This window comes from Labrus mixtus, chromosome 20 (genome assembly GCF_963584025.1).
Source record: "Labrus mixtus chromosome 20, fLabMix1.1, whole genome shotgun sequence".
Lineage (NCBI taxonomy): Eukaryota > Metazoa > Chordata > Actinopteri > Labriformes > Labridae > Labrus > Labrus mixtus.
The window spans coordinates 21,029,485-21,049,404 of NC_083631.1; the positions used below are offsets into that span (position 1 = coordinate 21,029,485).

The 19,920-nt window shown below is 41.3% G+C and overlaps 1 protein-coding gene and 1 long non-coding RNA gene across 2 annotated transcripts in view; one reads left to right on the forward strand and one right to left on the reverse strand.

Annotated features, from left to right (window-relative positions):
* gh1 (growth hormone 1) overlaps positions 1 to 19,920 on the reverse strand; it is a 188,783-nt gene that overhangs the window by 129,246 nt on the left and 39,617 nt on the right. The window lies entirely within an intron of this gene.
* LOC132995757 (uncharacterized) overlaps positions 2,394 to 19,920 on the forward strand; it is a 150,711-nt gene continuing 133,184 nt past the window's right edge. Inside the window, exon 1 of the long non-coding RNA XR_009677051.1 lies at positions 2,394 to 2,478. This is a non-coding gene — a long non-coding RNA (uncharacterized LOC132995757). The remainder of the gene's footprint in view (positions 2,479 to 19,920) is intronic.

The window sequence follows — 19,920 nt, forward strand, 5'->3', positions numbered from 1 at the left end:
TGTTGCTAGTTCTGCTCCATTTCATACACGCAGCGGGTCTATTTTCGCCGGAGTACGCTGTAGGCACCCATCAAGCTGGACAGAATATGACAGCCCGGACAGGAAGTCAGACAAGGAAACGCACAGAGCATCCGGTCAATTTCGAAATTACGTCAAAACAGTCACCGAATGAACCACAATTCATCCTCAGAAAGACAAAGCATAATGTTGTTTGCATGTTTTTCTCTTTATTCCCGCGGGATCTTGTAGTTCTCCTGTGATGTGTCATGGGTGCGCTGACGTCCCAGAAACGGATCCAGTGTGAATGGGCGCGAGCCGTCCGACGGAGCAAAACCGTGGCGCTGACGGACCGCGGCGCGCACGGAGTATGTGTGAATTGGGGGTTAGGGTGAGACAGGATTTCCTGCTTTGCGACGGCCACAGACGGGCTTCAAAGCCCCCCCCCCCCCCCCCCCCCCCCCTTCAGTAACAGATGGGTGACGTCAGTGAGGCTTCGTCGACTTTTATCCTGCATAACTCTCATTAACTTTGTATGAATTTTGGGATATGTCTGCCCAAATTCGTCTTCTTTTGACTGCAGCTTTTTGTTTTTTTTATTAACAAATTAGTAAAATCATTACTCTCACTTAGTTTTGGCAAGAACAATAACCAACAATAACCTGAGCAGCTGTTTTCTCTGAACCAACAGGGAACATAATAAAGTTTGGTAATTGGATCTAGATGATTTGTCAAAGCAGTTTTAAGTACATAGGCAACATTTAATTGTTTTCCGAGAAACGATCGAGTAATGAGTTGGCTTGCTATGTTTTTGTGTATATCTGTGAGTATATCTGTGTGTGTACAACACACTCCGGCCTAATAATGAGACTGCAACACTGTCGATATGCTGCTTTCTGTCCACAGAACATCTGGCCCGACCTTGTACCGCAGAGCTGACTAAATAAGACTGAATGATAATGATGTTTTTACTGGCCCCAGTGCCCACATTAATCTCTATGAGCAGGTGCCTGTGTTTACCTTCACTCTGTTAGCATTGTGCTTGTCTGCTAACGGCTGTCTGGGGGCCGCGCTGTTTATTCTCCTCACATAATGCCCTGTGTAAGCTGCACTGTGGCACAATTACAGACCAATACTCGGGCGTGATAAGGAAAGGAAATAGCGAGATGTTGCTTTTCGTCCCTTGTGCAGGTATGTAAACAGGAGGAGGCGTATATTCTAACTCTGCTTCAAGTACAAAGGAGCGTCATTTAAACGTTTAAATCGGCTTTGGAGACCTCTGAATGCCTCATCTTTCAAATGGTAGAAAAAATGAGCACACAGTGTAATATTTCATATATTTTAGTTTTGTGAGGAAAATTTATCAAATGTAATAAGTAAAAGCTCATTTGAGAAAAATACTTTCTGTATTTAAATGTGCAATCACTGTATCTCCTTTCACAGTATTTCTTCAGAGACCTAAGATATATGAGACAGGAGCTTATTTATCTTCTTCACTGATAAATCCCTCACGGCATAAATTAAGAAAATCACTTTAGAGGTGCAAAAACTTCTGGAGTTGCTAAAGAAAAGTTTTTTGTTTATGTCACTAAAAGGCTTGGGGTGTAATTTAAAGTTTCTGGAAAAATTACAGGATGGATCCCGACAGAGATTTAGAGACCATTTAGTTGGAAGAGAAAGACTGTAACATGGCTCTTTTTAATGCCACCAAAATGGCAAAAATGGTTAATTCTCCCCGCAGTACACTGAAGTCGGTGGACTGCTGCCTCAATAGTTATCTTTCTTTATTGTGTGTCTGCACTTCAGCTGATGGCTGTGCTGCTGGTACTGTGCACGAAGCAGACACGCAATGCACACGTATCTGTTGGAAGTTATGGGTCGTGTTTTTTTTTTTTTTTTTTTCACATATTCACTCCTGAAAATATGCCACTGTCTGGTAGATCCTGCACCCCCTACCAAAAGAGGTGGGGTCCTTACTGCGGTGTACCCAGGCTCAAGTCATTTAACAACATTTTACCCCAAATTTAAGACTTTCAGTCTAATATACTCTCATGCAAAAATGTTCCATTCATTCTCCTGGCAGACTTTCCTCATCACTGAAGTTCTTTAAAGGCTTTATATGCGATTTTTTTGACCCAGCAGATGTCGCCCTTGAGCACCAGCATGAAACCAAAACAACTCGCGCTGCATTGTTGTGTTAGCATGCTAATGCTAGCGATCTTTATTATGCTCGTATCTTCACAGTGCATGTAAATTTACCTGAAATGAGCGTGATCTAGAAACACAGTTAATCAGTGAGTACAGTATGTTATTCTTCTTTTCTCTAGTCCCTCAATTAAACAACTTTTATACGCGAGGGGAGGAGTCAGCCGGCCGTCCCGACGATGTTAACAAACTGAAGATAGGACTCTGAAAACTCTGAAAACATCACAGACAGTGGGACTCTGGTGTTACACCCATTGTAGACAGTCATGACTCACAGTTATTTTCAGAGGATATACTTCATTTCTATTACATTTAAGTGTGAAAAATCGCATATAAAGCCTTTAACTCATCATTTTATGTACAGTACAGATTGTATAATAGTTTTGTTACTGTAATCACTATGACTAAAGAGCCACAAACTTGCAGTCTTTGTAGAAGGAGGGTGGAGGTGGCTGTCCTGGATCTGCCAGCTCACAGTGACGGGGGAGCCGCATTAATCAACTCGGTCCAGCAGAGTCCAAAATTAACACGCCACCAAATTTAGCCTGCCCCCCCCCCCCCCATGCAGGAAAACCCTGTCCTGAATCTCCCTCAAAGAATCCTTCACTCATGTTAAAGGTTAGGGTAATATGGAAAAAAAGCATAATTAATTCTGGCACGTTTGAGAAGGGCTGAACATAAAATATATCGCTGAGGTTGTAGTATATTAGGACGTTCAAACTCAATTTATCACACAGAGCTAATTAAACAGGCATTCATCTATTATATCTGAGTTTGAAGGCTTGATTGCTGCCGGCAGATAAAGCCCAGACCGAGAGAGGCAGACAATGAACTCACTGTATTGATTATACATTGATCAAAAAAAAAAAGAAGATCTGCTTTTAGCTCGTCACTTTTTCTTTTTTTTCAGAGACCATTGCAGCAGATGAGATAACATTGTTAGAAAGAGAGTGAGGCATGAGGATTACCCAGGATGCAGTGGAGGGGATTTTGCTGTGATTTGGCTCTCATCCCGTCGGCTGACACGAGATGCGATTTTTTTTTTTTTTGTGGCAGCAGATTGAGCACCTCTCTGCAGACTCTTTGGGTGGCCTGCTCTCTGTTAGTTATGGCGACAGAGAGAGTGCTGCCATTTATCAGCCCGGGTGGTTTTCTTAAATGAGGACATGTTGGCAGGTGACCAGACACCCAAAGACAAGGATGAGGGCTTCACTCGGCTGCAGATGAGAGGTGGCAGAGGTTGTTTCTCAATTTTTAAAAACTAGACAAATGCATTTCTTCCTTATGCAGTTGTTTTGTTCAAGCATTTCACTTATAGAGGTTTAAATACCAGCTCTGAGGAACTTAGGGCTTGACAAAAATCTTTTGAATTTGATATGCACCAATCCCTATCTGCATTTGAACACACTCTTCAAATGTACAAGATTTTAGTTTTAGCAGTCTGAATGGTATTAACCAATCATGTTTGAACAGTTTTCGGGTTTCCCTCAGGAACAACAGACGATATGAAAAGATTTTTAGTGAGTTTCACAAAGATAGACCTTTTTTGTTCAACAGTAAGATGCTTTTTAACCAGAAACATCTTTTACATCACAATGTACAAAGCCACCACACTACAGTGACAAAAATGGCGATTCAACCAGGCAGTACGGAGGACTGCCGTCTTTAAACTACTATTTTCTGTTTTAGTCTGTTTCTCCTTGGTTTTGACGGCTGATTTTTTGCAGTAAAGATGTTGAGCAACGGTTTCCATAATCATGACGTTAGTGAATATACAGTATGAATAGTTGTAGATTGTCAGTGCATTTAATTTAAATGCATAAAACACATAAACATGGCACTGAAAAATAGGCTGTGTAGAAATGCGAATGATTAACAAAGAATGTCATGTTCAAATATTTCCTAGGCTGCCTGTAAAAATATGATAAGACATTTTTTTTTCCTATTTAAATCAATAGCGTTGGCATGTTATCAATTACAATTGTTTCTGCTAACGTTACGGTATAGCTGCACAGGCCGCCCGGGCCACATGATGAGAGATGAGACCGTCTCTCTGATTAATTTATGACTAAAGAGTCGACAAAGGAGCGATCGTTGTACATCACCTGCTGCAGACAAGATAAACAGAGTGTCTGAATTATGTTTGTTGAGATGCAAACATAGATGGATTACCTCTGCTCACACACAGTAAATTAAAACGCAGCATATTCACCTCAGCAGACGCCTCCTCCTGCTGCAAAACTTATTTATTTGCTTAGTTATTTAGGTGCAGGCGGCGGCGGCGGCAGGATGGAATAATAAATCGTCCTCTTTGGTTGTTGGTTAAGACTCATTAAAAAATCTCCATAAAGCTCCAGAGCCGGCGGAGACAGTGCACCGTGTGAATAGCCTGCAGAATAAATATTATGCCAGAGCAATATTTTTCGTGCGGGGATTTACATTAATAAGATGGTGTGTGTACAGTAATCAGCTAATGGAAGGAGGGTTAACGGCAGCGAGCGTGTGCTACAATTAGCTGCTGATTTCAGGCGTTGTTGAGATGCTGGGAGGAGGATTGAGACTTTTACTTAATGAAAATAATGTTTAAGGTTCAGATTGGATTTGTGCGCAAAATGTAGCCCAAGATAGCCAATGGCATTTGGGTTAGGGTTCTTTTTAACCTCAGGAGACCCCCTACTCCCACCACTCCTGTCCAACAGGGATAGTCTCCCGCTGCGAGGGGCATATGTGAGCAGCCAGGCCACGAGAATATCCAGAATACTCCTGAAATTATCAAGGAGTGCATATGTGAAAACAGCTTTAGTGTGCCAAGAATCCCTTCAATTTGTATGCTGTTAGATTTTTCCGATGTGTGATAAAGCAGGTTTGTCTTCCTTGTTTGACCTTTGGACGTAGCGTTAGCACATCTTTAAAGAGCGATACTACATGGACTGCCTTTGTATTTATGTTCTCACTAACTGACTCCTTGAACTCTCTGTGGCTTCAACCTTCAGTTACACCGACATACTATTCATGCCGCTCCTCTCACTGGCTCTGTCTTTGGTAGATGTGCCAAAGATAAAGTTTTTATGTCCTCATCCTGGTGACCTTAAACTACCTTATTAGCAAGGAAGCTTATTCAACAAGCGTTATGGATTATTATGTATGCACATGTCTTGATGATGAACGTTGCTGATTCAGTGTTTGATGCTGGGGAAAAGTAAAGGTAATACATAAATCTATAAACACAATAAATACTGATGGAAAGATTTCAAGAGTCCTTCCTACACGCCTAACCCTCCAAGGCAGAACGCTAAGCCAACTATGATCCAGAAAGTAAATTTTTGTGTGATTTTTAGTGATCAATAAAAAGGCTGCTCAGCTCCAGGGCTGTCACATCATTCTAGCCCTTTTAATACAGCACTTAAAACAAAGAACTTGACTGTGAGCAGAGGACCTGACCTCCATTCAGAAGGACATCATGTAAGCCCTGGCACTAGAACAGGATGTAAAAATAGCAGCATCCTGGTTTAGGAGGACTTTTTTTTTTTTTTTACAGTGCTCCCAACTCATCTTACATTCCTTCAAGTCACTGAATGACAAGAAGAAAGAAAAACCCTTTAAAACAGAAGTGTTTCTCTGAGTTGTTGGATGTAGATAAAGACACCACAGTCATCATGTATTTACAGATATATCATGAATGAATACAGTTGGATTTAAGAGAGGAGGTCTATACTACTACAAAACCAGAACGTCTTGTGTCTCTCTTACTGATTCTGTATTTAAATGTACATACCTGTATAGAGAGTTTACATAGCTGCTAACGCTGTTAGGACTCTTGTCTAAATGAAGTGGTTATCAGTAGGGGTGCAAAAGATCATAAATCTAACAGTTAGGATTGGATTGGTTTTTCAGTTTAGCCCAAAAAAGGTTTATAGTATATAATTTGTTTTTGTAAATCAGCATCATTTTTCAACACCAGTATTTGTTACCCACCAACAAAGAACAAAATAGAAATGTTTCTGTGCGTAACAAAGTTTGCTGTAATCAGCTATTAACTTATTTTTTCTGAATAAGTACGTCATTCATTTAGAGGATGTGTGTGTCGCTGTGTGCTCCTGCAGATGGTCGTAACAGAGTTTGTTTGGCTGAGTTTGCAGCTAGAGCAGTCTCTCTCTCTCTCTCTCTCTCTCTCTCTCTCTCTCTCTCTCTCTCTCTCTCTCTCTCTCTCTCTCTCTCTCTCTCTCTCTCTCTCTCTCTCTCTCTCTCTGATCGCACATTGCATTCAGCTGGTGTTAACTGTGTTGGTGTATTTCTAAGTGATGTCACACACAAAGTTTCCAGTGATCAGGTAAATAATTCTGCCTCTGTGTAACTTTAAAATACCTGATCTGTTCAGGTCTGGAAATACTACTCTGACGTCACTATTATTAGTATGACCAGGGGTTAAATCAGTGCATGGCTGTTAACAACTCAACACTTAATGCTCATCGGTGGAGGGCTTTGGAGCCGTTACGCACGAGGATGCAAGTTTTTTTAATTTTATTTTTCATGTTTCAGGTAAATAAAAAGCCGTTAGAAAGGAATAGAAATACTTCTTGACAGTCTCCAGGATAGTCGATGTTATGGATATGATTTGTCATCATTTGTCCTCCTCTCTCTCTCTCTCTCTCTCTCTCTCGAGTCACATGTGGCTCATTGGGACTAGTTGTGGCTCTTTTAGGTCCTACTTCGGGAAAAAAAATCCAAAGTCATTATTTAAAAAATTGAGTTTTATGCCTTCATTTTAGAGATAGAGACAGAAACCGGGGAGGATGACATGTCGGATTTGAACCCTGGGCAGCCCGCTCTCGAGGACAAATCCTCTGTACATGGGGCATGCGCACTAACCGCTAGGCTACAGACGCCCCCATCAATGTCAGATCAGGCAACTCTTTCCTTTAATGTACCACGAGCCGTCTGAAGTCACACTTTACTCCTCACTGCATCCTGCTGATGGAAACCTTATGGAAACATTTTTCCTTATACCTTTGAGTCTCTAAATCTGGAGCCAGCTGCATGTGTTTGTTTACTTGTTCATTAAGAACCCCAGTGGCTCCTTATCCTGTTATACCTACATTTTATTTTCCCCCTCATCAACACAAAACAACCACACCACATGAATCAAAGCAGGGCCTGCAAGTGTTCAGAAAATACCAAACAGCTGATTAAAAAAAGAAACCTGAGCAAAAAGAAGAATGCCAGTTAATAAGGGGGGCGAAGGGGAACTCTTCCCACACCTTCAGCTCCACTTTAAAGACCTCCTGGACCTGACCTCCACATTAATGCTGATCCTAAAGATTGCTTTAAACACCTTTTGCAGGGATGCGGTCACGCTTCCAATTTGGCCATTAACACAAGGAGTGCAAGAGAGCGTGTCTTAATGACAATCAGGGCCAACAGAGTTATAGATTATACAAATTTATAACCAGGACGTCTGCGTCACATCGCTGATCTTTATTCTCCAAGCTAATGAGGGCGACACAAAGTCACTTAGAGCCAGACCTCCAACTCACCGAGTCATGGCTGAAGGGAATAAAATAAATTAGCTTTGCATGCATACATTATTTCATTTTAAGTTCAATTTGTTATGTTTTAGTTTGCATTTTTAAAGTTTCTCTCCTATTTGAGAAAATACTGGAAATACTGGAATTTTGACCTCCATCATGTTAGGAGTTAGGCACTTCTTTGCTGGAATGAAGTGCGGGTGAACTGTCCCCAAAAAGATCATTAACTCCACCTCAAGTCGAGCAAGTTTAGTATAAATATAACATATTTTGTCCCATCGATACTCGCCTTTACAAAATGATTTGGGCTCAGTTTTTTCAGTCGGAGTTCAGTCCCATTCTCCCTTCCCTCCTACTGCTGTCGGTTTCAGCTGCTGTTTTTTGATTTCAGCTTTCAGGGGAAAATGAAGACACTAAATAATGGTTATTTCCAGGAACCCCCCCTGCTGTGTTTTTGCCTTTGCCCTTTCCTGGAGAGCCTTTAGGACGTTTCAAAGACTCTTTATGTTTTGTTGTTATTCCCCAGTTTCTCTCTGTATCTCCCGAGGGCCGTACTGAGGTGGGGGCAGAGGTACGGGGCTACACTTCCGCTTCACATTAAAGGACAGCCATACGTTTTCTTTGCCTCCCACAGCCCCTTTATGGAGGATTAATGATTTATTGCTCTGGTTTCGTGCTCCTTCTCATCTCACTTGGAGGGGGTGCAGTTTAACAAGCGCTCTTCTCTTTTACTCCCTCGGCCTGCAGATAGGGCCTCTCGCTCAGAGAAATGTGCCACGGTGCCACTATGTGCAGCACAGCTGTGACCCAGTTCAGAGACTTTTTTGTCACCAGAGCAGCCTCAGCAGGGAGCAGAAACCAAACCTGACGGCACAGCTCCCATTTAACTGCTCTGAAACCTCGGTCCTGAAACTCTTCATGTTGGTCTGGATTGGGATCATGGACAAGCATGCTGATGCTCCCATTGAAGACAAATGACTTTTAACTACTGGGCCCGTGTGTGACCTCAGCCCTCCACAAGTCACTCCATGATTTTTAGACATGTTACAGAGAATTTCAGGGCACAATCCTAAACCTGTTATCCTTCAGTCGGTTGAATTTTCAGAACAAATTTCAAGATCTACAAGTTGTCTGTCTGCTCAGAATGTTAATTTTCAGCATTATTTTCCATTTATCGCCCAATCAAGCCACAAGGAAAAGCAGCTGAGTCAACACGTCCAATGAAGAAGAAGAAGAAGAGTGGAAGGGTGCGTTCGAATTGTCCCTCCCATCTCCTTTCACGATCCTCTTTACCTTAACCCCGGAAGCAAGTGGCGGCCATGATAAGAGCCGTTCGAATTCTCTAAAAGTTAAGGAAAGGTGGGTCAATGCTTCCTTTATAACCTCCTTTATCATAGGATACACTGGACCATCCTTTACCAAAGGAGATGAGATATGCCGCCCCACAATTCCTTGCGGCCGCAACATTTAAAGCGAGTCGCGCATCCGACCGTTCACGGACATTAACGATGATCGTAAAGTGACACAGATCATGTAAGAGATAAAAAAGATAAAAGACATTTTTATCAGATGATGTTTTATTCAACATATTTCATTCACTTAAGAATGCTTTGTGCTGCTGTACATTTGTATGCTTAAAACATTATGTGTAGGTTATATCTTACATTAATGTAATAATTAATTTCATATTTATGTTGATTTCTGAGTGGACAGGAAGCTGATGGTTTCACTTTTCTTACTTGTAGCCTGGTGTTCTATATTGCTTTTATTTCAATCCCAACCTTGTGGTGATTAGGATTATTTCACCATATTTCAGTTTTTTAGATGCGCTTTTTGTAGTCCATTTTCAGAACATCGTAGTTTCAACACGGCGGACCCACGTCATTAACCTCCGCCGGCCCGTCGCGTTTAATGACGTCGCCAACTGGAAAATGCGGTCGGATTGTCAGAGCAACGAGATCGTCTTTCCCTAAATCCTTTATGAATTCTCCTAACATCTTTCCTTAACCTCATGACGATTTCGCGGGGTTAAGGTAAAGAGGATAGTGAAAGGAGATAGGAGGGACAATTCGAACGCACCCGAACTGAGCGTCTGATGGTCTTAACATAGCCAGGAAGGTTTTTGGTTAGCTTTCACTTCCTCCCACTGATCCTTTTTCATACACATTATGTAGTTTTGACTGTTTATTATTTGGGAGAAAACTTTTTGGAGAGCACACAGATATTTTTTTTTTTTTGCAGCCTTGGTATTAAAGCTGCAATAACCTTCAGGTCGTTCTGGGTGATTATGGGTGCTGTGGTGCTGCACCAACATCGCAGCTATAATCCCAGAGAAGAGCATCCTCCAGGGTGTTTTTTGCTGGAGGCAATAACAAACTCATCATCTGTACGGTTTGACTTTACACCACTTATGTGCCTGTCAGGTGCTTATAGAGGCAGAGTGTGTTTCAGATATGGTAAATGTCTTACCACCAAATGTGCCATATTTATGCCGTGGTGTCATCTCTGCAGATACCTTCCAATTTGAATGCCTCTTAGATTACTCTCATTGCTCTGAAACTTAAATTACACGTCATAAGGAAAGGAGAAATCAGTTCTGCCCAACCTTATTCTGCCCATTTATGACCTTACCAATCATGGATTAACTGAAAGAAGCCAATGACCATCTTAATCTTTTATTATCACAAGCTCTAAATCAATTTATCTCAAAAGAAGAGCCAGAGTCGGAGGTCTTTTTAACTTTCTCATTTAAAAAAAAAGGAAGGTTTTTCCTTCACTAATTTATGGTCTGCCGCGTTAAGAGTCTGAAATATCCGTGAAAGGGGCTTTATATTAACAGATTTTATTCACCACTCTATTCATTCTGCACAGTAGCCTTCAATCTTTCATGAGTGTAACATCATAGATTCAGGAAGAAACAAGAGCGAAAAGACAGGTTATATCAGGACTCCATTTTTAACCAAGTGATCCAAAGCTGTGGTCTCTAACCTGCCTGCGGCTGCTCATCGTTGAATATGAGTTGTATTGAGTTTAACAAAGGAAAGTTAGAAGTGTAAAGAAGACGATCCTTTTTTTACTTTTTACTGAAGAAAGAAGATCTGAAAGTTTGAATTCTTCTTGTCAGGTAACTAATAAATTGGCAGCTGTGATGTCAAAGTTTAACCACAGAGAAGTTGTGTAGAATCAAAATAAAAGCCGGACAACCAAGACTTTGGGTGATTATTTAACAGTTTCCGACTTGCAAGAGATGTTTACGTTTCTGATTCCCAACCACAGGATGAATCTCAGGATGCCCTCACACCAAACCTGCTTCATCAAATTGGCAAGAAATTGCCCAACAGGAGGGTCACAAACTGCTTCCAACTGAACCCTGGTGTGATTTGTTTGTGGTCTTAACTCTGATAAAGATAAAGATGAAGATAAACTTTATTGATCCCCCATGGGGGAAATTTTTGCATTACAGCAGCTCAAGAAAACAGGCCATTTTTGTGGATAGTAAATGCGTGATTTTAAGCTGGAATTCAAACGTGAAAACATATACGAGTGTAAAGAAAATGACTATAAAAGAGGAAAATAATTAATTAGTTTCATGCTAAAGTTGCCGTAAATTTCTAAGATAAGTCCGATCCAGAGGTGACCATTGACTTCTCTTTCTTGGTCTCGTTGGTGGAAATTTGTTTGTCTGACACACTTATTGCACATTTACAGGCAACCCAGGTTGCTTCATCAAGCAGTTTAAGATCAGATTGATTTGTTTGTAGTTTTCACATTTGAATTCCAGCTTAAAATCACACATTTTTCTATCCCTGCCAAGACCACAAACAAATCACACCAGGGTTCATTTGGAAGCAGTTTGTGACCCTCCTGTTGGGCAATTTCTTGCCAATTTGATGAAGCAGGTTTGGTGTGAGGGCATCCTGAGATTCATCCTGTGGTTGGGAATCAGAAATGTAAAGATCTCTTCCAAGTAGGAAAGTGTTAAATAATTACCCAAAGTCTTGGCTGTCTGGCTTTTATTTAGATTCTACACTAACTGTGGTTATTCTTTGACATCACAGTCATACAACTAAACCAAAATCATCGCTGTGTTCTCCACTAAGTAGTCAATAGAGCTTCCCAACACCCGCCTGTGTTCTTTTGGCCTGCTGATATTCCATCAGGACTAAACCAAGCTGGTCAAACACAGAATACAAAAAAACCCTCCCTCTGTTGATAGACCTGTTTATGTGACTGTCACATGCAGCCAGCACACCTGGGAGCGTTGCAGTCAGCGTGGGATGTCCTGGTTAGGATTCTTGTTCAATCACTGCTCCTGGCTGCTGCTCGTGTTTCCTGTGGCATTTTGATTGAATGTTTTCTATTCACACACAGAACTCCCCTTAATGGCCCCTTTTTTCATGTGACAGTGATCTATATGCAGGTAATTACAATTGGCTATGATGGATAGTGCTGTCAGATCTACCTTGATTATCCTGAGATTAAACATGTTTCAGAAATCCCAAATGTCAAAAACTATTACAAGGTCATAGCAAGAGTTCGTTCTCTGGCTCTTAAGATTTTAATGTATTTCAAATAACACGACTGTAGGTCTTACTATGAAAAGCTGAATTTCTTTTTGTTGTACTTAAAAGTTGTGTAGTACATTTTTTACACACCATAGTATACACATTACTTTTCTTAATTACCTATTTAATTCTAAATATTAAATTATATTCCCTTAAAGGCTTTCTATGCGATTTTTTTGATCCAGCAGATGTCGCCCTTGAACACCAGCATGAAACCAAAACAACTCGCGCTGCATTGTTGTGTTAGCATGCTAATGCTAGCGATCTTTATTATGCTCGTATCTTCACACTGCATGTAAATTTACCTGAAATGAGCGTGATCTAGAAACACAGTTAAGCAGTGAGTACAGTATGTTATTCTTCTTTTCTCTAGTCCCTCAATTAAACAACTTTTATACACGAGGGGAGGAGTCAGCCGGCCGTCCTGGCAATGTAAACAAACTGAAGATAGGACTCGGGAAAACTCTGAAAACATCACAGACAGTGGGACTCGGGTGTTACACCCATTGTAGACAGTCATGACTCACAGAGTTATTTTCAGAGGATATACTTGATTTCTATTACATTAAGTGTGAAAAATCACATATGAAGCCTTTAAGTACTTAAGTCCCAAAAATATTTTCCATATACTGATCAAGTCCTCTTGTGACCAAAACATAACCAACTTCCATTTGTTTCTAATTGTAGCCGAGTCAATAAGATGCTTAAACAGAACCACGCTGTGAAGGTGCCTACATCCAAACAGGTCCATTTCATACCTGAACATCTCCAGGTTGATTTGATGCCCGGGCATTTCTGAGTCCGTTTTGTGCCTAAACTTCACCAAGTAGATATGTTACCTTACCAGAGCAAAGTTCATGCATTGCATAACTCTAACAAAGACCATTTGGTGGCTTGTGTTCTTTAACCCAGTTGTCTTGGTGTCAAACCTAAGCAAGTCTTTGCATGTAGATATTTAAGTAGGCCTAGTTTTGGGACCTTAGCCCAGTCACGTCATTTAAGTATCTTAACCTCAACAAGTATTTTTGGTCCCTTGACCCAATAATTCAGTTGTGAGCATTAGAACAACCAAGTCCTGTTGGTGTGTAAATACTACCAAGTGTTTCTGATTCATATTACTATTTAAGTTGTTGTGGTGCCAACCTATCGTAAAGGAGGTTTCGGTTCTAAATCTCATCAAGTCATTTCGATACCAAACCCTAAACTAGTCTTGGTCTTTCGTCCCGATTACAGGTCACATATTATGCAAAATACACGTTACCATGGTTTCCTAACACTAATATGTGTCCCTTGCCTGTCTACAGCGTCAAAACATTACCAAGAACATTATTTTTTCTCGCCTTATCTAAGTCAGAACGACGCCTAAACAAAGCTATTTTGACGAGATTACCGTAAAGTAGAAATTGACTTTGTAAGGTTTAGAAAGCATGCCAATTATGTGCCTGAACACAACCAAACTGTGAATGCTTTTCATCAATCACGTGTGAGTTCATGTTGGATGTTCAAAACTCCAAAAAAAAAAAAGATCTGAAAGTGTAACTGGATGATACATATTCTTCATCGTCACCTTCTTACTGCTTATTTTAAGAATCCTAACACGTGTGGTGGCTTGATTTAGTTTCTCCCACCTGCCCACCAAGACCTGCAAGTGTAAAACTGTCACCAGAGGATATAGATCGTCATATTTTGAAGCGTGGATCCCACGACCACGCCGCCATATTTGACAGGCGGGGTTGTGAGAAGGTGTCGTTTGTAGCTAATAAACCGTGTGCGCCCTTGTTTGTGATGATTAATCCTCTTAGCATGGCTGTCACAGTGCCGAGTGTGAAAGCACCACACATCGGATGTTTAGTCAATCAGGTTTCACGAGCTTATCTGACTGACTGAGGCCTGCCAGCACCGTGACGGATGTTTCACAGACGTGATGACAGAGCCAGTGACGTGGAGCCCTCTGTGTGCGACTCAAACCAAACGGAGGAGATTTACAAAATAGATTTACTGTTGGTTTTTGATTTGTGTTTTTGGAACAGACTTCTTTTGTGTTTATCTTTTAGACCCTTTAGACTCATTTGCCTCAACTGTCATGGTGAGTAAAAGTTGTTCTTTGTTGACCTCCGTTGTCAGAAGAAAAGTTAATGTGGAAATTAAAATAATAAGCTCAAGGTCGTCCTCTGAACGCCGCTCTGGGCCTCTGCCAGGCCGCCAGCAGGAGGCTAAAGAGTCTCCTGAACTAAGAGGACATCCGCCTAAAAGACAAGGTTTTAAAGTCTAATTGGTCTGATTAGAGGGAGTCCTAAGCCAGCACTTCTGATTAAGTGGAGTGATGGAGGCGATAAAGGCCCACTGGCAGGAGGGCTGTGGAGCGTTAAGTGGGCGAAATGAAGCAAAGTTTCCTCCTGGCTGGATCAGGATCCTGTCTTCAGTTTTTCTGTGAGCGCTGAGATGTAACCCTGGCGTTCGTCAACTCGTGCCGGCGACGGACGGCTCGTCCCGTTGCAGCCGATCGCAGACCGACACATGCTCAAGAGTGTGAACAAAAGAGACGGCGAAGAGAGGAACATTTTACATTTTTTTCCTCCTCGGCTGACATTTAATCATCTCGTTCTTTTTCATTCTTTCGTTTTCATGCTGCCGGACCCAAAGATTTGTATTTTTTTTTTTTTTTCCTTCTGCAATATGCACAATTCGATATTAGGCCTTACAGTGCGTAAAAATAAGATGATTTGATTTCCTTTTCCTTTGGAGACACACAAACATTTACAATTCAGTTTAAAAACAATAACTCGGGGAAGGAGAAAGCAAAAGACATCCGTGCAGCTCTGCAGGGCGTTTGCTTTAACTCAGTTTTTATTTTCTTCCAATTCTGGTGACGTGCGGCTCCGTCTCTGTTCTTTTCGCTTTGACAGATTTGCCCCGGCGACTTTAAAGTTCACTCTTGACATCTCGAATCAACACACTTTAGAAGTCTTAACACTCTGCAGAATGCATACACGGGTGTATATATATAAAACACGGCATTCTAAAAATAAAAAGCAGACGTGCACATTTCTTAAACACAAGGGGCATGTTTTTTGTCAAAGGCTCACGTCTGAACACTGTCAGTCTCGCGGGGTGATTTTGGGACACGAGGCGTGATAAGGAATTAGCTCATTAATGCCGGGTAAGCAGGAGGCATGGTGCGCCGGGAGAAAAAAAAAGAGAATATTATAACAGCAGAGAGAACGTAATGCTAATCCTCGCAACTTACAAAATGGAAATGGATTTATAAGTGCGGACGCGAGGATGAGACGTGTTACTCAGCGGGGAACATCACGTTACAAGACAAGGAGTGACCAGAAAGACTGTGGCAAACTCATGTGGAGAGCTTTTCCTGCAAACATCAGATTAAGATGACAAGGCGCTGATCCTGTCCCAGACTGTATAAGTAATGAACGTAGCGATGATGATGTCACCCATTGGTTTGTATACATGGGTGCTGATCGAAGTCGTTTTCTTGATTGCTTTTAACAACAGAAGTGTAAATACTTACATTGCCAGTTTCACCATAGACATAGACTTTCTTTACATAGACCACCATAGTAAATATTAAAGGGCCGAGCCTGAGTGACATCACTCGTCTGTTACTGCAACGACGCGCAGTAAAGGGCTGGGGTCAGATTCGAACCCACGACTGCTGCCACGAGGAACACAGCCTCTGTACGTGGGGCAAACGACACAACCGCCAGGCCATCGACGCTCCTAAAAATCAAGTTTTATCCTTTTGCTTTATGGCCCTGTCCCCTTCTCGCTCTCTCTCTCTCTCTCAGGTTAAAGAGAACATTTTATCCCCCCTTCCCCACCTTTTCAAACAGTCCCCCTGTGGTCTAAATGAAACATCTGTGCTGTGCTTTGGTCAAAATATAACATGAATCAAGCAGCAGAGGAGGTTTGTGACCCTGTATAAACTCTCAGAACGCTCCGTTTTGGTGTGTGTGTCTCTTTAAATGCAATGAGCCCCGCCCCCTGAGTTTTCCCGGTAGACATCACTCCTCTGTAGCAAGAATAAAAATGGCGGACCTGCGTTGAAGTTTTGCTCTAGGCTCTAGTGGAGTCCATGGGTGGAGATATTAGGGGAGGGGAGGGGATTTTTTTTTTTTTTTACTAGAATCCCACTGTGACATCACAAGGAGAGCAAATTTGAAACAGAGCATTTTTCTCTGTGTTGTAAGACTTATGCAGACCACAAACAAAGGACTGGATGGTTTATTTCACATTTTGTGGGTCAGTAGACTCTCAGGTTACACAAATATATGTTCAAAAACACTGTAGAAGTGGATTCTTCATAATATGTCCCCTTTAATAAAAGAATAATCATCGTAAACCAAAATTCCAGAGAAACATATTCTTCTCTAACTTGAACCCTGCTGTGTACACGATCACGCATCTCCCCTCATATCATGGTATCACAAAGTCACACACCTCTTCTATTTTTACAGCCTGAGAGCGACTACATTATCTGTGAATGAAGTCAAAGGTCTGTGATCTTATTTAGCCCGAGTTCCTCTGTTTTCTTTTTCTCTGTTCACCTTCCATTGAGGGGGGGGGAGGTGAAGACGGCTTAAGAGATTCCTCCTCTCATAATACACGTCAAGTCCTTATTGCCTCCAGGTTATTAAAAGTAAATGTTGTATTGACATTGACTTTTCAATCACTCAGCCTTATTGCTTTCTGCAAGAAGCTGACAGTGACCGCGCAGATCTGAGGAAACATTCATCTTCCTCTTCTTCTTCTTCGGCTACATGCAAAGAAGCTCATAGCTAGTGAAAAGGTTATCTATAGGGTCATGTAACTGTGCTTTTCCTGTTCACTTATAGGACTCAACCTGTAGTCTGTGGGGAGATTCAAACCACCTGCTTTAACATTAACATAACTTTGAGGGGAGGAGTGGGTTTTTTCTGCACTGAGATGCATCAAAAAGTGAAAAATGATCCTTTAATTGGAAATATGTCTCTTCTTTTTTTTTTTGCTACTCAGGAAGATTGCTTGTGTTTATGAAAGCCTTAGCTTATATCCCATCCTTAATAAAGCAGCCTTTTCCTCTCAGTCTCTGCCCGCTGACAGTTTCCAGAGCTGTGACATTTATATCCAAATGGTAATTGATTCAGAGGAAGCTGTTAGTATGCAGCTACAATTTAACAACACTCCTCTTGGGAGAAGAGAGGGGAGGAGGGGAGGAAGAGGAGGAGGAAAGGGGAGGAGGAGGAGACAGGAGAGGAGGAGGAGAGCAGGAGAGGAGAGGAGACAGGAGAGGAGGGGAGGAAGAGGAGAGGAAAGGAGAGGAGGAGGAGACAGGAGAGGAGAAGAGAGAGAAGGGGAGGAAGGATCAAGTCCTGGAAAGGAGAGACAAGACTTGTTTTTTGTTTTGTTTTTCTGTGTTTTAAGCAGCCGTCCTCCCCTGGAGATGGAAGAAAAGATTGGAAAAGTGGCTTGTTTTCCCGCATTTTCACACACAATCGCACACACACACACACACATACACACATACATGCGCAGCTTGTGCAGGGTGGATGCTGCTGAGGCTGTTATTGATTGGATGCCACCAGCTGAATGGACTTTGTCACAGGCAGTCCTCTCCTCTCAGGCTGTGTTTGCTGGTGCATCTTACCTGCGAAGTCGCCCGCACAAACACAACTCACCGACAACAACAACAACAAAAGCAGCAACACGAGGGAGCGGCACGCTGCAGTAACCCTCCCCCAGATACTGTCAGGCCTGCTGAACACAAATAATGGCTTCACATCCATGAGCTGAAGGGCTCGCAGAAAAATCAGTTGTCACTCTGTGATAACACCTCTGGCCAAGGACCGAAACAATTCTCTACACTTCAAGTCCCTCTCCGGAGTCTTTTGGGCATTTTTTATCTTTTGACAATTATTTTGAAGAAGAAGCTACGTTTATCCAAAGTAAAAATATAAGCTGTTACTTAAACGTTATTATGATGACAGAGTCAAATGTCATTCTATCGGCGGTGTTAAAATGTTCAATGCTTTTCTATATTATGGGATTTAAAACGATACAATCTCAGAATTTTAATGATTGATAATATTGAAAAGTACCAGAGTAAAAAGATTTAACACCACATTTGAATCCAAAGTTGGGGTGGGTGAAAAAATGCGAGTGGGGATTCAAATTCAACAGTATACGGGCTTCCAAAAAGGAATATTTCTCCAGTCAGTTGGATGTCTCTTACAGCCAAAAAATTTGATATATTTTACAAACAGAGCGCTACCAAATATGTTACACACAAATGTTACCAAATTACATATTTGTGCAATTTAGACAGTCTGCAGGAGTTGCTTGCAATTTTTGGAAAACAAAAATGTGTTTAGTCGCAGAGTCTTTACTATCTTAACTAATCAGGAAAACACACTTCAGTTTACACCCCTTAATCCAGCCCCTTCCCCGAGTGATGCACGAGTGACCCGGTGACTCTCTGAGGCCTCTTTTTCCTCTGGCATCTTTCATCACACTCCACTTTCTCCAACAGTCATGCAAACCAGCACGTCATGGAGGACAGTCGTGACAGCTCATCCTCAGCTACAATAAAAAAAAATATATTTTTTTTTTGGTATCATTGTTGGACTTTAATGTAGAGCAGAGATAAATCAGTTTGCTTTAAGACTCGAGTGTTCACTCTTAAACCTGCAGCGACTCTGACGGCCAGATGTCTTCTCATAAATGCAAGTTTGTTCATTACAAAACACCCGTGATGGTGTGATGCGCGCACACACACACACACACACACACACACATATACACATACAGGCTGCTCCTCGGGTTTCTGTTTTGATATTTACTTTGCAATCCACGATCTCCTCAGAGAAAATGTCTGCATTTTTTACTCCTGCTCTGTGGTTCTGCAAAGTCTTAAAAAAAAAAACCACACAACACATTGTAACAAACAAAGATGCTAAAAGTTTTAATTTCCCCCGACCCCACTTTGGATTTTTAAGGAATTCATTTAGTATTCTATAAGGTGTGACTAATCCAGTCACTTAGGTGCAAATTAGAAGTTTATAATCTGCTGCTATGCATCACAGAGCAGTGAGGTGTGTCTAATAGATTCAGATATAGAGGAAAACATCAGGTATCAGGTCTCTCTGGCTGCTCAGATCGTATAAAGTTGGATTTTTTGTTTTGTATGCTCCTTACATATGTCTTTCTCAGACTGAATGTCTCAGGAGACTAAGGTCGAGCAGAAATGTTATAATCTGTATCTGTTCAACCAAAGATGTGTCAGTATCTGGATTCAGATTTTTAAAAACAAACAGATGTGGGCGTGGTTTATACAGGAGTGTGTTTCTTTTTAAACTTTCTTACAACTATTATCAAAACGGATGAGCACAGACGTTGTCAAATTACAAATGAACATTATGTTAAAGAAAGGACTAAAGGTGGACTAAATGAAATTGTTTTCGACTTGGGGAAAAAATAGGGAGAAGGAAAGATTACATATTAAATTAGTGAACAGATAAGATCCAAGAGAAACAAAGAAATATGTCAAAGTTATACTATTGCTTTGCATGTTCAGGATAAAAGGTAATATTGCTCGTACGTTTTCAAATTAATAACTACCTATTGTGTGTTGG